Here is a 21,533-nt window from a genome sequence, read left to right as displayed (position 1 = left end):
CCTACTCCTATCTTGCCTTTCCCCCTTCCCTCTCACCACTGGTAATCACTAGTTTGTTGTCTGTATCTGTGAGTCTATTTCTTTTTTGTTATAATCACTAGTTTGTCTTAGATTTCAGATTTTTTAGATATAAATGATAATATACAGGATTTTACTTTCTCTGACTTATTTTACTAAGCATACTGTCCTCCAGGTCCACCTACGTTGTTGCAGATGACAGAATTTCATTCTTTCTTATGGCTGTGTAGTATTCCATTGTGTGTGTGTGTACCTCAGATCTTCTTTATCAATTTGTCTGTTGATGGACACTTAGGTTGCTTCCATATCTTGGCTATTGTAAATAATTGTAGGTAATGCTGCTATGAACATTGAGGTGCATGTCAATTTTTGAATTAGTGTTTTCATTTTCTTTGGATATATACCAAGGAATGGAATTGCTGGATCGTTTGGTAGTTCTATTTTTAGTTTTTGGAGAAAACTCCATACTATTTTCCATAGTGGCTGCACCAATTTACATTCCCACTAACAGTGTACCACAGTTCCCTTTCCTCCACATTCTTATTTGTGGCCTTTTTGACAATGGCCATTCTGACAGGTGTGAGGTGGTAGCTCATGGTTTTGATTTACATTTCTCTGATGATGAGCACTGTTGAGCATCCTTTCATGTGTCTGTTTGCCACCTATATGTCACCTCTGGAGAAACTATTTAGGTCTTGTGCCTATTTTTTGAATGGGTTGTTTTTTGATGTTGAGTTGTATGAGCTATTTATATATTTTGGATATTAACCCCTTATTGATCATATCATTTGCAAATATTTTCTCCCATTCAGTAGCCTGTCTTTTCATTTTGTCAGTGATTTCCTTTGCTGTGCAAAAGTTTTTAAATTTAATTAGGTCCCATTTGGAGAAGGCAGTGGCACCCCACTCCAGTACTCTTGCCTGGAGAATCCCGTGGACAGAGCAGCCTGGTGGGCTGCAGTCCCTGGGGTCGCTAAGAGTCTGACACGACTGAGCGACTTCCCTTTCACTTTTCACTTTAATTCTTTGGAGAAGGAAATGGCAACCCACTCCAGTGTTCTTGCCTGGAGAATCCCAGAAGACGGGGGAGCCTGGTGGGCTCCCATCTACGGGGTCGCACAGAGCCGGACACGACTGAAGCGACTTAGCAGCAGCAGCAGCAGCAGCAGGTCCCATTTGTTTACTAGCCAGAGCTGGTGCCAGCCTGCTGGTAGGTAAAGCCAGGTCCTGGGATCTGTCTACAGGGCCTTGGTGGGGGAGGGGGAGGGGTCCCAGAATTGGTTCCTGACACAGCTGGCAGCAAGACCCAGAGTGTCTTGAAGCTTATATTGACCTGCTTGTGGGTGGGACCAGGGCCCAGTCGATCCTAGTGCTGGTTCTGTCCTGATGGTGATTGATCTGGGTCTGTAGGCTTCAGGACTATGGTTTTCCTGGGGCTGGTGTTCAGCTGTGAGGGGTGAGGCTTGTCTTGAGGCTAGAGGAGGCTTGCTGGTGGGCAGGGCCTGGGCCCATCTAGTACTAGGGCTGGAGCTGGCCTGCTGGTGTGTGACTTGGGTACATAGGTTGGGGGGCTGTGATTTTCATGGAGCTAGTGTCCGAATGCTGGAGGGAAAGTCTAGAACAGGCTTGCTGCTGGGCAGGGCCTGGGATTCTGGGGCTGGTGTCTGCCCACTGTTGGGTAGAGCTGTGTCCCACTATCTTTGGCCACAGGAACCTGATGGTCCCTGATCTATTACATGTGCACTGGTGTGTGGGGCCTGCTTCTGGGCCCTCTCATGGACAGGGCCTAGACTAAGGGTGGCTGTGGGCTCAGAGGACCTTAAGGCAACCTGTCTACTAGTGCATAGGGCTGTGCCCCCTCACAGTTAGTTGCTTGGCCAGAGGTATCCCAGTACTGGTGCCTACAGGCTGTTGGGCATGAGTGGGGCTGGGTGCTGAAGCTAATAAGCTAGAGGGAGGATTCCAAAATGGTGCTTGCCAGCACCAGTGTCCACATGGTAGAAAGAGCTCTCGGAAATGGCTGCCACCAGCGTCTGTGTCCCCAGGGTGAGATATAGTTGCCTCTTGTCTCTCCAGGAGAGTATCCAGATCAGCAGGTAGGTCTGACCAAGGCTTCTTTCAAATTAGTGCTTCTGCCCTGGGTCCCGGAGCATATAAGATTTGGGTGCACACTTTAAGAGTGGAGTCTATTTCCTCCAGTCCTCTTTGTCTTCAGAAATTGAGCCCAGCTGGCCTTCAAAGCCAAACCTTCTAGGGGATCATCTTTCCCCATGCAGGACCCCTGGACTGGGGTGTCCAATGTTAGGCTCAGACCTCTCACTCCTTGGGGAGAACCTTTGCAGTTATAATTATTCTCCCTTTTGTGGGTCACCACTTGGGGGATGAGACTTGATTATATTGGACTTCACCCTTCATACCCCTCTTGTTGTGATTTCTTATTTATATCTTTAGTTGTAGATTATCTTTTCTTGTAGGTTCTGGGCTTTTTCACTGATAGGTGTGCTGTAAATCATTGTAATTTTGATGTGCCTGTGAGAGGAGATGAGCTCAGGGTCTTTCTACTCTGCCATCTTGGCCCAATTGCACAATTTTATTTTTTCTAATTTAATTTTATTATTATTTTTGGCCACACTGTGGGGCATATGGGATCTTATGTGGGATCTTAGTTCTCTGACCAGAGATCAAATCCACATCACCTGCAGTGGAAGTGTACAGTCTTAACCACTGGACCACCAGGGAAGCCTCTCTATAATTTAAAATACTACTTGCATCCACCACAAGTCGAAGTATTCCCAACCTAGACATCTCTCTTAAACTTAAGATCCATTCATTTTTCTTCCCTTAACTTGTAGCTATTGAACGCATATAGAGTCACTTTTTGAAAGTAAAATTGAGAGATATTATAGATTGTTTGGATGGGGGTTGTAAAGATTAAGAGGGAAAAAAGGAGACAAGGATGACCCCTAGTTTTTAAGTTTGAGCAATTGTTTCAGAGATGTGGTTTGTGATGTCTTTTAGTGACCAGACTAGAGATATCAAGCAGGCCTTCTGGGATATACAGGTTTGGAGCACAGGGAAGAAATCGATGGTACTTAATAACCAAGGACTTGAATGAGATCTCCTAGGGAGAGAGGAGAATAGAAAATAGAGGACTGAGTCTCAGGGCACTCCAATTTATAAATACACAGTTATAGTATAGTCAGTTATTAAAAGCACAAAAATGAATCTGTGTTAATTCCTATTTAACCTTTCAGTTCAGTTCAGTTCAGTTGCTCAGTCGTGTCCGACTCTTTGCGACAACCAGGTAATTATGATGTATGCCATTTCAACCATAGAAAAATATGAAAAACTCCCCCAGATCATTTTGTATAGCCATTATTATATAATATCTGATGACAAACATATAGTACCAAAAACAATACTATTGACCCATCTCATTTATAAATATAGCTGCAAAGAGATTGGACCAACATTTATATGTTACTTTTGGTTCATATCCAAGAACAATTCCTTGTTGTGAGATTCTTGTATTATATATGAAGGAGTATAATAACTCTTAAAAGTATATTAAAGATGCATATTGTAAGTTAAAGATATATATTCCACACCATAGAAAAAGATGGGCAGCTCCCCAGTTCATTTTGTGAAGCTGATAAAACTAATAGCCAATCAGAAAAATAGTGTGCAAGTTAATATTGTATAAATATACTGACCCATTTGCAAAAATCCTACATATCTGAAAATGGACAGTGTCAACATTCCTAGGACAGCAAACCCTACTTTCTTCCTTGCTGACAGAACCTCTACATTGCTTCGTCAGTGGCGTATGAACCCTGGGTAGGGTCTTGTGATTGACTTAGGGGTGGACATGTAATCCTGTGCTCGTCAGTGAGATATATCAGGAAATTTGCTGGGAGTTTCAGGGAAAGATTTTCCTTTGTGATTAGATAGAGGACCAATGAAGTGAAAACCTTTTACCACGAGTCCTCATCCTTAGGATGCCAGGATGGGGTTGTGTTGTTTGCAGCTGCAACAGTTACCTTGAGACCAGGAGGGGAGACATGGCAGACATATGTTGTGACCATCATGTAGGGTGAGCCTCCATCCCAAATTTGGTCCAGATGTCCAGACTGATGACATCACATGCACAGTAAGAGGGTTTGAAAATGTTTATTCTATTAAGGAGCTTTCTGGGGAGAACAGCCAGACCTCCCGAGTTGGTCCAAAAATGGCTTGAGAGAGCAAAGAAAGACTGGCTGGGGATTCTAGTTGTAGTTAGAGTTGGGGCTGTGGTGACAGTTCCTGTGTGTAGGTGGGGCTTGTGGTTTGAACTCTTGCCATCACCAAGGGAGAAAGCACTGAGGCTTTCTTCTTAGCTTTCCCAGATGAGGGGGTACAAGGGGAGAGTGAGGGTTGAGGCCTAAAAGCTGTCCGCAAATATCAAAAAGTGAAGTCAGACTCTTCATGATAATTCACCCCAATGTTTGAGTGATGACAAAAGTGTATGACACTTCATTTAACTGAAGTTGATTATGGCACTCTATGTGGCCTGAGGGCTTCCCAGGTGGCTCAGCAGTAAAGAATCCATCTGCCAAGCAGGAGACACGGGTTTGATCCCTGGGTAGGGAAGATCCCCTGGAAAAAGAAATGGCAAACCACTCCAGTATTCCTGTCTGGGAAATCCCATGGACAGAGGAGCCAGGAGGCATGAGAGAAGGTTGCTAAAGCTTCTATTTGTGAAAGGAGTCTAGCCAAGGGGCACCAATGAGAGTGGCTGTTGTATTGCAATTTTGACAGAATCTAGAGCCTTTGTTGGAAGGGGCTCCATTCAAGGTGGGCTGATTTGCAAATAATTGCATAAATGGGCTAAAGGAAAAATTGTAAATAAGGAGTATGTAACCGCCAGAACCCAAAAGGCCTAAAAGATACTGGGCTTGTTTTAACACTGTGGAAGCTGAGAATTCATAACTATTTCTCGACAGTGTCAGGTATGGAGAGGTCCTCCGTTTACCAAATAATTTTCAGGAATTTACAGAGGTAGTGGGGTCTTGCACTGTTTGTGAGGCAATGGCCTAGCCCCCTTTTTGAGCTCCCTATGTGATTGTGTTCATCCTGAATAAATGTGCCTAGTGAATAGCCTCGGAGAACGCAATGGTACCCCACTCCAGTACTCTTGCCTGGAAAAGCCCATGGATGGAGGAGCCTGGAAGGCTGCAGCCCATGGGGTCGCTAAGAGTCGGGCACGACTGAGCAACTTCACTTTCACTTTTCACTTTCATTCATTGGAGAAAGAAATGGCAACCTACTCCAGTATTCTTGCCTGGAGAATCCCAGGGACAGAGGAGCCTAGTGGGCTTCCATCTATGGGGTTGCACAGAGTCGGACATGACTGAAGCAACTTAGCAACAGCAGCAGCAGCAGCAGTGAGTAGCCTCAGAAGAGGATGTCAGGAGTATAAAGCCATATCTGTGCCCCTGGAGAAAGCTGGATGCAGTTAAGATCATTTTGCAAAGATTGTGTGCGATGGCAAGACTGTTGATGTGCGCCATAGATAACCAGGTAAAGTGTATCATGTACCTTAGGAGGTGAAGGCAAACTACAGTTGAGAGACTTTTGAAATAGAGACTGAACAGAATGTATTAGTCAAATCTGTTACAGAAAAATATCTACCATTTGCTTGGAAAGAGTCAGTAGTTTCAATAATTTTGAGTATGGAAACCTTAATGGGTGGGACCACAGCACTGAGGCTACAACAATCTACTGTGGGGCATCATTCATTCTTTTTTCACTTGAAAGTTTTTAATAATTAATACTAAAAGTTATAAATTTTTATTTATTCACTCAAGACTTATATAACATATTTTTTACCCGTGGTGGATAATTGCTTTACAGTGTTGTGTTGGTCTCTGCCATACATTAACATGAACCAGTCTTAATTATTGTTGTTGTTCAGTTGCTAAGTCATGTCCAACTCTTTGCAATCTCTTGGACTGCAGCATTCCAGGCTTCCCTGTCCTTCACTATCACCCGGAGTTTGCTCAAACTCATGTCCATTGAGTCGGTGATGCCATCCAACCATCTTATCCTCTGTCGTCCCTTTCTTCTCCTGCCTTCAATCTTTCCCAGCATCAGGGTCTTTTCCAGTGAGTCAGTTCTTCTCATTATGTGGCCAAAGTATTGGAGTTTCAGCTTCAGCATCAGTCCTTCCAATGAATATTCAGGGTTGATTTCCTTTAGGATCAAATGGTTTGATCTCCTTGCTGTGCAAGGAACTCTCAAGAGTCTTCTCCATCACCATAGTTCAAAAGCATCAATTCTTTGGCGCTCAGCCTTCTTTATGATTCAACTCTCACATCCATACACGACTACTGGAAAACCATAGCTTTTTGACTATATGGACCTTTGTCAGCAAAGTGATGTCTCTGCTTTTGAATATGCTGTCTAGGTTTGTCATAGCTTCTCTTCCATGGAACAAGCATCTTTTAATTTCGTGGCTGCAGTCACCATCTGCAGTGGTTTTGGAGCCCAAGAAAATAAAGTCTGTCACTGCTATCACTTTTTCCCCTTCTATTTGCCATGAAGTGATGTGACTGGATGCCATGATCTTAGGTATTTGAATGTTGAGTTTTAAGCCAGCTTTTTCACTCTCCTCTTTCACCCTCATCAACAGGCTCTTTAGTTCCTCTTTGCTTTCTTCCATTAGAGCGGTATCATCTGCATATCTGAGGTTATTGATATTTCTCCCAGCAATCTTGATTCCAGCTTGTGCTTCATCCAGCCCAGCATTCGCATGATGTACTCTGCATATAGGTTAAATAAGCAGGGTGACAATATACAGCCTTGACGTACTCCTTTCCCTATTTGGAACCAGTCCATTGTTCCATGTCCCGTTCTGTTGCTTCTTGACCTGAATACAGGTGTCTCAGGAGGCAGGTAAGGTGGTTTGGTATTCCCATCTCTTTAAGAATTTTCCACAGTTTGTTGCGATCCACACAGTCAAAGGCTTTAGCATAGTAAATAAAACAGATGTTTTTCTGGAACCCTCTTGCTTTTTCTATGATCCAACGAATGTTGGCAATGTGATCTCTGGTTCCTTGCCTTTTCTATATCTACCTTATACATCTGGAAGTTCTTAGTTCATGTACTGTTGAAGCCTAGCTTGAAGGATTTTGAACATTACCTTGCTAGCATGTGAAATGAGAGCAATTGTACAGTGGTTTGAATATTCTTTGGCATTGCCTTTCTTTGGAATTGAAATGAAAACTGACCTTTTCTAGTCCTGTAGTCACTGTTGAGTTTTCCAAATTTGCTGATATATTGAGTGCAGCACTTTAACAGCATCCTCTTTTAGGATTTGAAATAGCTCAGCTGGAAGGAATTCCATTACTTTCACTAGCTTTGTTCATAGTAATGCTTCTTAAGGCCCACTTGAGTTCACACTTCAGGATGTCTGGCTCTAGGTGAGTGACTGCACCGTCGTGGATATCTGGGTCATTAAGATCTTTTTTGTATAGTTCTTCTTTGTATTCTTGCCACCTCTTTTTAATCTGTTCTGCTTCTGTTAGGACCTTGCTGCTTGTGTCCTTTATTGTGTCCATCTTTGCATAAAATGTTCCCTTGGTATCTCCAGTTTTCCTGAAGAGATCTCTAACCTTACCCATTCTATTGTTTTTCGCTATTTATTTGCATTGTTCACTTAAGAAGGCTTTCTTATCTCTCCTTGCTGTTCTTTGGAACTCTGCATTCAGCTGTGTATATCTTTCCCTTTTTCCTTTGCCTTTCGCTTCTCTTCTTTTATAATTATGACTGATTCACATTGATGTATGATTTTATATATATATATATATGGCTTCTCTGGGTCAGGAAGAGCCCCTGGAGAAGGAAGTGACGACCCATTCCAGTATTCTTGCCTGGGAAATCCCATGGACAGAGGAGCCTGGTGGGCTACAGTTCATGGGGTCGCAAAGAGTCAAACACGACTTAGCGACTCAACAACAGCATTAGTCACAGCTTAGGCTGGAATCAAGACAGATGATTCATTCTAAGACACACAGATAGGTCTGGGCCAAGACACACAACCCAGGGTCATTCACTTTAAAGAGGACTCTGATCCCATACTTCTAAATGCCAATTAATTATTGAAACTTCTGACTTAGTTAAATCTATAACAGAGCTCTGTAGGACTCAGCCAATGTAACAGAAAAGAGCACAACTCAAAGGGCAAGCTAGCCAGCAGGCATCAGAGTCAGTTAGCAAGCTAGAGCAAGAGAAGACACACCCCTGGTGGTGGTGATCATTGTCTCAGCATTCTGCTCACAGTACTGACTGTGGACACCCTACAGAGACAGCATGGACCCCCACCCCAAATTTGGTTTTGATGTCAACACTGAAATTTCTTACATAATGAGGCTTTCTGGGGCAACCAGGGCAGGCATCTCAAACTGATCTGAAATGATGTGAGAGAGGAAGGAAAGAAAGACTGGCTTGGGATTTTTTCTTTCTTTTTTCTTTTCTTTTCTTAATACTGGAGTGGGTTGCCATTTCCTTCTCCAGGGGACCTTCATGACCCAGGCACCAAACCCGCATCTCCTGCGTTGGCCGGCAGATTCTTTACCACTAGTGCCACCTGGGAAGCCCTGGCTGGGGATTTTTATGGTGGTCTGCGGAGTGGTGGGCTGGAGTGAAGGTTTTTGTCCATGAGTTGGGGCCCGGGGGTTTGAATCTATGGCTGGTGCCAAACAAAGGAGAACCCAGGCTTTCTTACCAACTTACCAAGATGTGAGGCACAAAGGGAAGAGGGAGGGTGAAGCTTAAAAGCTGTCAGCAGTCAAACATTGAAAAAGGGATTCGACTTTATTAGAGCACACTTCTAATGGCAGTATGGAAAAGTGAGAGCGCTGGGTCCTTGATGAGTTTATTCAGCCTCTCAAAGGCCTTGGAAACACCTGCTCCAGATTTCCACTGTTGCTGAATAATTCAGTGTCTTTATGGTTAACAGGCTATTTTTAATTAGGCTTTCTGTTAGTTGCAGTTAATTCTGAACTGATTTAGTGTTGAAAATATTGTATAATCCATTATTATCATTTTAGATATATTCAAGGAATACAAAGGCAGTTCAGTATAAATAAACCTGTACTCATAATTCATAACAAAGTGAATTAAAGAAGAACATCATGGGTCATATTAGTAATATACTTTAATTGCTTTCATAAAATCCAGTAACTATCCCTAATAAAAACACAAGGTAAAAGAGGAATAGAAAGACCTACCTAAAGGCTCCTTACTAAAAACAAACAACAAATATCATTCTGAAGAATGAAACACTAAAAACATTTCCAAGATAACCAAGAATTACACAGGAATGCTATTATAATTATTCTTCCACATATTCTTATTCTAATCAATGCAATAAAGGAATAAAATGATTTAGTACAATAAATATTGAAAAAAATCATAACTTTTTCTGGTGTGAGTGTACACCCAGAAAATCCAAGAGACACTAATAAATACTAATACGATTGATGACATCATCAAGGTTTCTGGATAAATATTTATTCAGTCATTTGTTTATTTATTTTAAAATATCTATTTATTTATTTGGCTGTGCCAGGTCTTATTTGCAGCATGCAGGATCTTTACTTGTGACATGCAAATTCTTTAGTTGTACCATGTGACCTCTTAGCTGTGGCATGTGGGATCTATTTCCCCTACCAGGGATCAAACCTGGGCCCCCTGCATTGGGAGCACAGAGTCTTAGCCACTGGACCACCAGAGAAGTCCCCAAAGTAAATATTTAAAAGTTAAATTTTCTTTGTATTAGGAACAAATGAGGATAACTAGAAATGGAGAAAATTCTTCATTCACTGAAATAACTTAAATTATAAAATACTTCATAGTAGATTGGTAATGAGTTAATTCATTCAGGTTCAGCTACATTTCCCAGAATTCCTTTTCCTTTATGTTCCCAGCAAGGGTGGGACACAGGAGAGATTATTGTGGGGGACTTGGAGGACTGAAGGGAATCAGTAGCCATTTTGTAGCTTGAACACATTGTTTCTTTCTGCTGACTGACTTCAGTGGTGCAAGACAGCAACTGGGTTTGAAACTGTCCGACCTTGCCCTCAATTCTCCTTTCACTTTTCTGAGTCCTGGGTCAGGTGTGAGAGTTTAGTTTTGTGACAGTGTCTTGGCCTCTACAAGATACACATTCCATTAAGGTCAGAGGAAACAAGAACTGACACAAGTTTCAGTTCATCCTTGGGAATGCTAGCTCATGCTTGTGAGGTCCAGTTTGTTTTTGTTCTTTCCCATACTTCATATCTACCTCCATCTTGCCTTCCTGACTGTCTGCACTGTGGACTTCAAGTTCCAGCATCAGATGTGAAGACAGGAGCCTTACAGAGACTTCTTAACTAGTTCTCATAATTGTGTAAGGTAAAATCTCTATAACGAATGCCTTAAAAACTACACACATACACTCACATGCACACTCACATGTGTGCACATGTACACATACACGCAGAGTAGTCCTACTACTTTAATTGAAGCCTGACTGAAATACTTTGAAATAAAATTTAACAAAAAAGGAGATAGATTTTTGCTACCGGCCAAGATGGTACAGTAGAGACTGGATTTACTCTCTTATTACAAAAAGATTACTACATTTTTACAAATGGACACCAGATATGAAATAGCAGTTTTCAAGTCACTGGACCTTAAGTAATGAAGGACAGTGATCCCTCAGAAATGGGAAACAAATGAGGTGATCCCCATGTTTGCTCAGCATACTGTCTGGAAAGAGTTTCCAGGACATACTATAAGGAGAGGGAATCAGGTAGAAATGGAAAAACTCCATGAGTTGAGGAGAGGGAGTGAAGAATCTGGGGGACACTAAGGCAGCCAGTATTTGCAAGACAGAGTAAGACTGCTGCTGCTGCTGCTGCTAAGTCATTTCAGTCATGTCCTACTCTGTGCGACTCCATAGACGGCAGCCCACCAGGCTCCCCCCTCCCTGGGATTCTCCAGGCAAGAACACTGGAGTGGGTTGCCATTTCCTTCTCCAATGCATGAAAGTGAAAAGTCAAAGTGAAGTCGCTCAGTCGTGTCCAACCCTTAGCAACTGCATGGACTGCAGCCCACCAGGCTCCTCCATCCATGGGATTTTCCAGGCAAGAGCAAGACTATATACATATATATATGTATATAACTTCAGAGACCTTCAGAGAGTCCTCTCAAGTATTGATGTGCTCACATGTGAAAAAACTACTCAAAGCTAAGGAATTAATCACAAAAAAGGATTAGAACACAAATAGACATGGAAATAGTGCCTGTTCCCTTAGCCAGACTGGTAGTAATCTCACAATTCATGCAACATTGGGTAGAATACTGAGGTTCTGGCCTAGGTAGTGGAGGATATTTAGACTCAAACTGAACACTGCTCTCAACCCACCTAAAATATCATGAAAGCAAGCTCCTAAAGGATTTAACTGTTTCCATGTAATAACTTAAGTGTCTCTGAGGGAAAAGCTTCAATAATTGTAGGATTACAGAGACAACTAGTACTCAACAAGTTAAAATTCTCAGTGTTGGTTATCTAATAAAAAATGGCTAGGCATGCAAAGAAGCAGGAAAACTTAAGTCATAATGAGATGAAAAAAAAAATCAACCCATCAAAAGCAGCCCCAAAACAACAGAGATGGCATTAAAAAACAGACAAGGGCATTAAAACAGTTGTTATAGCTACTAAAATTGTTATAACTATAACTCTGTATGTTCAAAAGTCATAAAGACATGTATAATATAAAAAGACAGAAATAAAATCTATGAAATTGAGAACTATGCAATTTGAAATAAAAATATACTGAATGGGACTAACAGTAAATTAGACATTGAAGAAGAAAAAAATAGTAAACTTGAAAATATAGCAATGGAAACTATCCAAAATGACACACTCAGAAGAAAAAGCATCCAAAAAAATGAACAAAGCATCACTGAGCTATGGTAAAACTGTATTTGTGTGATTGGAGTTCTCAAAGGGAGTACAGAAAATGGTTAAAAACTTTCCAAAAGTTCATGAAAGCTATGAACCCACAGATCCAAGAAGCTCAAAGAACCTCAAGCACACAAAATATTAAAGAACACTACACCAAGGCATATATGATTAAATTTGCTCATGAGTGAGAGAGAAAATCTTTTTTTTTTTCACCCCACTTTTCAGCTCACAGGAAGGATCTTAGTTCCCTGACCATGGTTTCAGCTGGAGTCACAACAGTGAAAGTACTGAGCTGTAACCACTGGACCACTAGGGAATTCCCTGAGAAAATCTTAAAAACAACCAGAACAAGGCATGTTACATAAAAGGATGATAGTAAATTTCACATCAGAAATTATGTAAGATGACAGAGGAGCAAAACCTTTAAAGTCTTGAAATTAAAAAATGATTGTCAACCTAGAATTTTGCCCAGTGAAAATATTGTTAAAAAACAATTTTTACTCAGTAAAAATTAAAGATCTTATTGGCTTTATTCAGTGATTCATGAATCGGACAGCATCCCATCTAGTAGAAGGGCATTTCCAGGAACTGTACAAAATGAAAGATTTTTATAGGCAAAAGGGAACAGGAGCAAGGAAATTATGCTAGAAAATTCACTGTGGCAAGGTCACTCCTTTAGGGGATGGCAGGGGTCTATCAGAAAAATTGCCTTACTAGTAGTGATCAGGTAATTTCTGACTGATTGGTTTAAGATTCCATTTTTGGGAAAGCTGAAACTGTAGTTAAGTTTTGTTTGCTGATGTGAGACTTAGCATAAGTGACTCCATTTGTGACCTGTTGTCTTATTTTTAACAATATCAAGAAAGAAAGTGAAATACTTATTCAGATATACAAAAGCTGAAATAATGCATTATTAGCTGACCCATACTGTAAGTGTTAAAGGGATTTCTTCAGGCAGAAGGAAAATGATAAGATGGAAATGTAGATTTCTACAAAGGAATAAAGAACACTAGAAATTATTACAATGAGATATACATACATATATGATTTTTTCTTATTATCTAAATCCTTAAGATAAAATTGACTTAAAATAATATTAACAATCTAGTGTAGATAAAGCAACCCTAAAATAACAATAGAGAGCAAATGCTAATAAAACCAACAAAGGCAAGAGTGAAATAATAAACAATATGCAATTCATCAAAAAGAAGGCAAAAAGAGGAGAAAAAAGAATAAATGGGGCAAATACACCACTGAAGTTGTACCCCAATTAAGTCAGAGATTCTCAAGAGAGTGGATTTAAAACCAAGGCCCAATTATAAGTTGCCTGCAAGAAACACACTTTAAATATAAAAACGCAAATAATTTAAAAGTAAAAGAATGGATTTAGCAATGATTTCTTGGATTTGCCACCAAAATATGGAGGCATCAAATTTTTAAAAATATATAAATTGCACTATGTCAAAATTTAAAACATCTTTGCATTAAAGGACACAATCTTTGCATTAAAGGACACATTAAAAACACAGATTGAAAAAAAATAAAATAAAAACACAGATTGAAAAGGAATCCTCAAGGAAAGGGAGAAATATTTATAAATCTGATAAGGGGTTAATATGCAGAATATATAATGAACTTCTACAACTGAATAATTTAGAAAACCTGATTTAAAATACAGGCAAAGGTAACAAGATGGTGGACTAGGAAGTTACAGACCCTCCTTTCCCCACAGAGACACTGAGTTACACTGAGTTAACAGTAATACACAGACCATAATACCTCTTTGAAAACTCTAGAGACCAGCGGAGAAGCTACAGCAACTAGGCCCTTATAAAACCAAAAGGGATTCCAGTGAAAGAGTAGGAAAATTCATGCATTTTGGTTACTCGTTCATGTCACTCCCTCTGTGTAGCATAGTACAGAGTAACCTAGAGGAAAACCTCCAAACCAGAGCACCTCCCCCCAGAAGGAATAAAAAAGGAACATATGTCCAACATTCTGACTTGTTTGGGACTGCCAGAGGGACTAGTTTCTGTCTTGCCTCATTCAGAACACTGATGGGACCAGCACCACGGTTTGGAAGCCACTGAGAGCTGGTGTGGGCTTCTCAGGTGGAGCTAGTGGTAAAGAACCTGCCTGCAAATGCAGGAGACATAAAAGACGTGGGTTCGATCCCTGGACTGGGAAGATCCCCTGGAAGCGGCATGGCAACCCACTTAAGTATTCTTGTGCGGAGAATCACATAGACAGGGGAGCCTGGAGGCCAAAGTCCATAGGGTCGCAAAGACTCAGGCACGAACGCATGAAAATAGATTTGAAAGTCACTGAGAATAAAGACGGAGAAGGCAATGGGGACCCCACTCCAGTACTCTTGCCTGGCAAATCCCATGGACGGAGGAACCTGGTAGGCTGCAGTCCATGGGGTCGCGAGGAGTCGGACACGACTGAGCGACTTCACTTTCACGTTTCACTTTCATGCACTGGAGAAGGAAATGGCAACCCACTCCAGTGTTCTTGCCTGGAGAATCCAAGGGACGGGGGAGCCTGGTGGGCTGCCGTCTCGGGTCGCACAGAGTCGGACACGACTGAAGTGACTTAGCAGCAGCAGTATAGAATAAAGAGCATGTTAGGACTGTAGTTCTGCAAGCAGACACCAGGGAGAGCAAGAGATCGGAAAAGGTTTGAGAGGTTTCAGAACTTTCAGCAGCGAAGCTTGGAGAACGTCTTCCCTTGCAAGAAGCTAGCGCTTAAAAATTGGGAGAAGTGGTTGTTTTTCAAATGCCCAAAGCCCAGCAAAAAATTACAAGAAACAGAGAAACATGGCCCAATCAACGGAACAAAATAAAACTCTAGGCATCAACCCTAATGAAACACAGATCTATGAGCTGCCTCACACTCATTAGCATGGCTGCTATCACAAAACAGAAAATAACATGATGATAAGGGCGTGGAGAAATTGGAACCTTTGTGCACTGTTGAAGGGGCTGTAAAATGGTGCAACTGCTATGGAATATTATACGGATGTTCCTTTAAAAATTAAAAATAGAACTACCATATGATCCAACAGTCCCACTTCTGGGTGTGTACCCCAAAGAATTGAAAGCAGAGTCTTGATATTTGTTCACCCATGTTCATAGGAGCATTATCCACAATGGCCAAAAGGTAGAAACAGCCCAAATATTCATCAACATATGAATGGGTTAACAAAATGTGGAATATGCATACAATGGAATATTCAGTTCAGTTCAGTCGCTCAGTCATGTCCGACTCTTTGCGACCCCATGAATCGCAGCACGCCAGGCCTCCCTGTCCATCACCAACTCCTGGAGTTCACTCAAACTCACATCCATCGAGTCGGTGATGCCATCCAGCCATCTCATCCTCTGTCATCCCCTTCTCCTCCTGCCCCCAATCCCTCCCAGCATCAGAGTCTTTTCCAATGAGTCAACTCTTCACATGAGGTGGCCAAAGTATTGGAGTTTCAGCTTTAGCATCAGTCCTTCCAAAGAAATCCCAGGGCTGATCTCCTTCAGAATGGACTGGTTGGATCTCTTTGCAGTCCAAGGGACTCTCAAGAGTCTTCTCCAACACCACAGTTCAAAAGCATCAGTTCTTCGGCACTCAGCCTTCTTCACGCTTCAACTCTCACATCCATACATGACCACTGGAAAAACCATAGCCTTGACTAGACGGACCTTTGTTGGCAAAGTAATGTCTCTGCTTTTGAATATGCTATCTAGGTTGGTCATAACTTTCCTTCCAAGGAGTATGCGTCTTTTAATTTTATGGCTGCAGTCACCATCTTCAGTGATTTTGGAGCCCCCAAAAAATAAAGTCTGACACTGTTTCCCCATCTATTATTATTCAGCCTTAAAAGGGAGGAAATTCTGTCATATGTTACAACATGGATGAACCTTGAGGACACTATGCTAGGTGAAATAAGCCGGCCACATGAAGACAAATACTGTATAATTCCACTCATATGAGGTATCTAAATTCATAGAGACAAAGTAGAATGTTTGTTAACCAGAGGCTGGGAGGAAGGGGAAAAGAAGAGTTGCTGTTTAATGGGTACAAATTTTCAGATTTGTAAGAGTAAAAAGTTTTGGAGATCTGTTTCACAAAAATGTGAACTCACTGAATAGTACTGGACTCTACACTTAAAAATAGTTAAGATGGCAAATTTTATGTTGTGTATATATTTTTTTTGGCCACAAAAAATATCCTAAAGGAATAATCAGAAGTGCGCAAAGGGATTTTAGCACAAGAATGTTCATTGATATTTATAATTTTTAATATCAAGGAAAAATAAGTAACAACCTTAATGCACAATTTGGAATTGATTAAATAAATTTTGATGCATCCGTACTCTGGATAGTACATAATGCTATTTAGCTATTAAAAGTCATGTTAAGAACAAAAAAATGATACATGTTAAAGCAAACATAATAGTTATAACAATGAAGTGTGGTGTTTATAACATACATAGAAGAAAAATGTATGATAAATAGCACAAAGATGAAATGGAAGTTAATTGTTGTAAAGTTCCTATACTATACATGAATTGGTATAATGTGACTTGAAGGTAGAGAGTGATAAATTAAGGATTTCTACAATGAAACCCTAAAGCAATGTCTAAAAACACACACACAAGAAATAAATGAAGCAATAATAGCTAATAAGTCAATAAAGTAGAATCATTTTAAAAACAATTAATTCCAATGGAAGACAGAAAAACAAGAAAGGGAGAACAATAAACAGATGGGACCAACAGAAAACAAATGGCAAGATAGTAGATTTAAATACAACCAAATTAATAATCACATAGTATATAAATGGTCTAAACAACTCAAATGGTAGAGGTTGTCAGTATAAAATATATGATAACTACATAATTAAATATATAATAATTTTTTCTTATTACTGAAATCTCTTTAAAAATAGTTTACTGTTTAAATAAAATAATAACAATGTGTTGAGCAGCTTATGATATATGAATCAGTAAAATGTATGATAACAATAGCAGAAAAACCCACAGGGGAGAAGTTGAACATATGGTTCTGTGGTAAGGTTCATATACAATATGTAAAGTGGTGTTATATAACTTAAAGGTAGATTATGATGTTAAAGATATATACTCTAAACCAGTGGTTCTCAATCAGGGGTGATTTTTTTTAAATTTTATTTTATTTTTAAACTTTACAAAATTGTATTAGTTTTGCCAAATATCAAAATGAATCCACCACAGGTATACATGTGTTCCCCATCCTGAACCCTCCTCCCTCCTCCCTCCCCATACCATCCCTCTGGGTCGTCCCAGTGCACCAGCCCCAAGCATCCAGTATCGTGCATCGAATCAGGGGTGATTTTGACCCCTGGAAGACATTTTGGAATGTCTGGAGACATTTTTGGTTTCCTCAACTGAAGAGGGTACTACTGATGTATACTGGGTAGAGGCCAGGGATGCTGCCAAACATTCCAAATGCACAGGATGGTCCCTGAAACGAAGAATTACCTGGACCAAAAAGTCAACAATTTTGAGATTGAGAAAACCTGCTATAAACTGTAAAGCAACCATTGAAATAGAATCTTTCTTGCAGAAATTGACAGGCAGGTCAAAAAATTTACATGGAAATTAAAGGTATGCAGAAAAGCTAAAAAAAAAAATTTTTTTTTTAAAAGAAGAAAAAAGTTGGAAGACTCACACTTCCTGAGTTCACAACTTGCTCCAAAGATTTTGGCAAATCTTGTATTTGATAAAGGCATATAAATAACCCTAACAAATGGAGAGTAGAAAGACAACCAAACTAAAAATGAGCACAGGATCTAAATAGACACCTCTCCAAAGAAAATATACAAATGGCCAATGAGCAGAAGAAAAAAAAAATGCTCTCTGTCGTTAGTCATCAGGGAAATGCAAAATACAAATCAAAACCACGATAAGGGGACTTCTCTGGTGGTTCAGTGGCTAAGACTTCAAGCTCCTAATGCAAGGGGCCCGGGTTCGATTCCTGGTAAGGGAATTAGATCCCACATTCTGTAACTAAGACTCAGAGCAGCTAAAGAAATATATATTTTAAAAAAACATGATAAGATGCCACTGCACTCCCAGTGGGATGGCTATAATAAGAAAAAAATAATAAAAGTGTTGGCAAGGATATAAAGAAGTTGGAACCCTCATACTTTGCTGGTGGGACTGTAAAATGGTGCAACTGCTTTGGAAAACAGTCTGACAGTTCCTCAAAAAGTTAAACATAAAATTACCATATGACCCAGAAATTTCTTTTCCTCTGTATATAGATGGATAGATGGATATATAGATAGATAGATAAGTGATACGTGGATAGATATTCTCATCCCTATTAAAAGACGCTCTCCATTCCCCTTCCTTCCAGCCCTTGGCAACCACAGATGTATTGTATGTTTATGGATTTGCCTATTCTGGATACATCATATAAATGGAATCAAGCATGTGACCTTTTGTTTGGCTCTTTTAGCATAATGTTTTGAGATTCATCCATGCTGTGACATGGATCAGTATTTCATTCCTTTTATGCCTGAATAATATTCCACTGTATAGATATGTTATATTTTGTTTATCCATTCATTAGTTGGTGGACATTGGGGTTATTTCCATTATATATTATTCCAACAATATTATATAGTTTTCAGTGTGTAAGTCTTACACTTGTTTTGTTCATCTTTTCCTAAATATTTTATTCTTTTTTATTCTATTATAAATGGAATTGTTATGTTAATTTCATTTTTAAATTGTTCACCACTAGCGCAGAGAAAGACAATCAATTTTTTTGTGCTGATATTTTATCTTGCAATCTTAGTGAACTTATTCTCTAGCTGTCATAGTCTTTTAATAGATTCCTTGGATTTTCTATATACAAGATGATGACATCAGTCAGAGGATTGGAGGGGAGGGAAAGGATGTTACCCTCATCCTGCGTCTTACTTGTGAACAAATTCGTTCTGATGCAAGTCAAATACTTTTATGATTCAAGTTATTAATAACTATTTTATGAAGATTGTATCAGTCTATTCTGAGAAGAAAACGTTTTATGGAAGCCAGACTTTGAATGCAGATTTAAATTATGGAATTCTCTTTGGTAAAGACAAAGTAGAATAAATCAAGATGGTTTCTTTCTCTTTCCACCTTGCTTTTTTTCCAAGCCAAAGGCGTTGACAAAATGCCAGAGTAGAGTGAAAGGACTGTCTTTGGAGACCTTAATGGTAAAATTTTGAAAAGATTTTAGTCTAAAAGTACAAGAACAACCATAAGCAGATGTAGGGTTTGACAGGACACTGACAAAATGCAGTGGACAGCTATTCTATCTTCCACTCATTCACCTTTCTTTGGTAAAATCACTTCAGTTTTCCTCAGGAGGATCACCTCTCCCTGACTTTCATTCCAGGCAAGCTGAGTGGTATTGATATCATCCCAAGCTCCAGGGCTGGGCATGTGACTCAAGCCTGGCCAACTAGAGAAGTTTCTCCTTGTGGCCACAGAGGTAGGTTCAGGGATGGACACAGAATCCAATTCAAGCCAATGAGAGACTCAGAATTTTTATTTGAACTATCAGGGAAGAGAACCTACCTTTTCAAAGGGAAAGTGAAAGTGAAATAAGTTGCTCAGTTGTGCCAGACTCTTTGTGACCCCATGGACTGTATAGCCCGCCAAGCTCCTCTATCCATGGGATTCCCCAGGCAAGAATACTGGAGTGGGTAGCCATGCCCTTCTCCAGGGGATCTTCCCTACCCAGGGATCAAACTTGGGTCTCCCAAATTGTGGGCAGATTCTTCACCGTTTGAGCCACCAGGGAAGCCTTTCGAAGGAAAATTAGCCTTTGAGGACATAGGCCTGATAGTGCTGGCAGCCATTGTACATATCTTGATTTGTGGAGCCTTAAAATGAAGCCAACGTGATGGAAAGCAGTATAGAGAGATGGAGAAAGACTGGTTCTTAATGACATAGAGTTCCAAGACTTGGCTATGCCTCAAACCAAAGTAACCAGAACCTGGACTTTTTAGTTATATGATTCAGTAAATTTCTTTTTATCCTCAAGTCTATTTGAGATCGTTTTTATTCATTTGTTTTGTGACTTACAAGCAAAAGAGTTTTAAATGACATACTAAAGGATACCAGATTAGGAAAGTATGAAGGAGGAAATTGGAAAAGGGAATGAATATTAAAGAACAGAGAAAAGAGTTTCTATCATGGGAAAGCCTACTGCCTCTGACCCCAAAGCTGTGGAGCAGAGTATGCATGAAGACAAAATGCCCTGGTCACTGGAGTCGGTTCAGTAGATGGTTCTAGCACTCTACCAGGCTCCCAGGAGTCTGTGCTCAGAATCTCAAAATCTTGGTGTCTGCACTAATGTTTTGTGTTTGACGCTCCAAAAGTAGTCTCCCCTCCCCTTTCCACCCTGCTTTCTTCCTTGGGAGACTGACCTGTATGGACCACACCAGAGGGCTTACTTGCCCTCTGACTTTTGGTTGGGTTTGGGCAATGAGAATTACCAGCAGGAGATCAGAAGGAGGGAGGAAGATTAAGTCAAGGTATTTATTCTCCTGTTTCCCTACCTACTAGGTCACCTTGAGATAGCTTAGTTCTCCAGCAAGTTCATCACTTCTCTCAAGGTGGTCAGCTGTACCCTCTCAGTCCTTCTGGGTTTTGGAAACCACTTCCTAACCCCATCCCTTAGGGCCTAGGGAAGGTTAAGAGTTTAGCTTGAACTAGCCTGGGTTATTGTGCTATTCTTTATGGTTCCCTACATTGACACATTTATAATTAATATCTTTGTAAATAAATCCTCTACCAATTATTCTATTTTGTCAACATGCTGTCTATTTCTTATTGGAATCCTAACTGATGCTACGGCTAATCAGGGGCCTGCAGAGAAGTATATCTTGAATACAGGGCTGTCAGATTGAGAGCCTACCACATCCTTCTTAAAGCTTTTCGATCCCTCTATCAGCTTTTCTTCTTTCCTAGCCTACAACTAAAGAACTGTGTGAAGTAGGCAGGGCTGTTCTGCATTTCAACTCCATTTTCCTTGCCCTTTGCCTCCATCTATCCTAGCCCCCCTCAAACCCCTTAGTACATACACAGACACCCAAAATTATTTTCTGCCTGGATAAAATCACACTGTAAATCACACTTCTGCATGATTTGGTTAAACTGCTTTATCATGTTTGAAGTTAGTAAGGAAACAGGACTCTAACACAGAACCTAGATGGGGGAAATACATTGGGATCATAGACCGCCCCCCAGTCAAACCATATCTGCCTAGTAGACCTTAGCCCAGGGCAGCTTGCAAAGAAAGAAGGGGTTCCTACTGCAGCCTAGCCTCTGAGTCAAAGAAGGGAATGGAAATATTTATGTCTTTAGCTGCAATCACCACTAGAGATTTGCTCTGGGAGACAGTCTGTGGTCAGATGTGCCCTGAAGTCACTTAACTTGCAGTTTCTCTTTGAATTTCTATTCCTTTTCCCTGCCTCAAAGTTTCTCGTC

The sequence above is a fragment of the Bubalus bubalis genome, chromosome X (genome assembly GCF_019923935.1).
Source record: "Bubalus bubalis isolate 160015118507 breed Murrah chromosome X, NDDB_SH_1, whole genome shotgun sequence".
In the NCBI taxonomy this organism is placed as follows: Eukaryota; Metazoa; Chordata; class Mammalia; order Artiodactyla; family Bovidae; genus Bubalus; species Bubalus bubalis.
The sequence above is the reverse complement of the archived record's forward strand: the minus strand, read 5'-3'. Positions refer to the sequence as shown.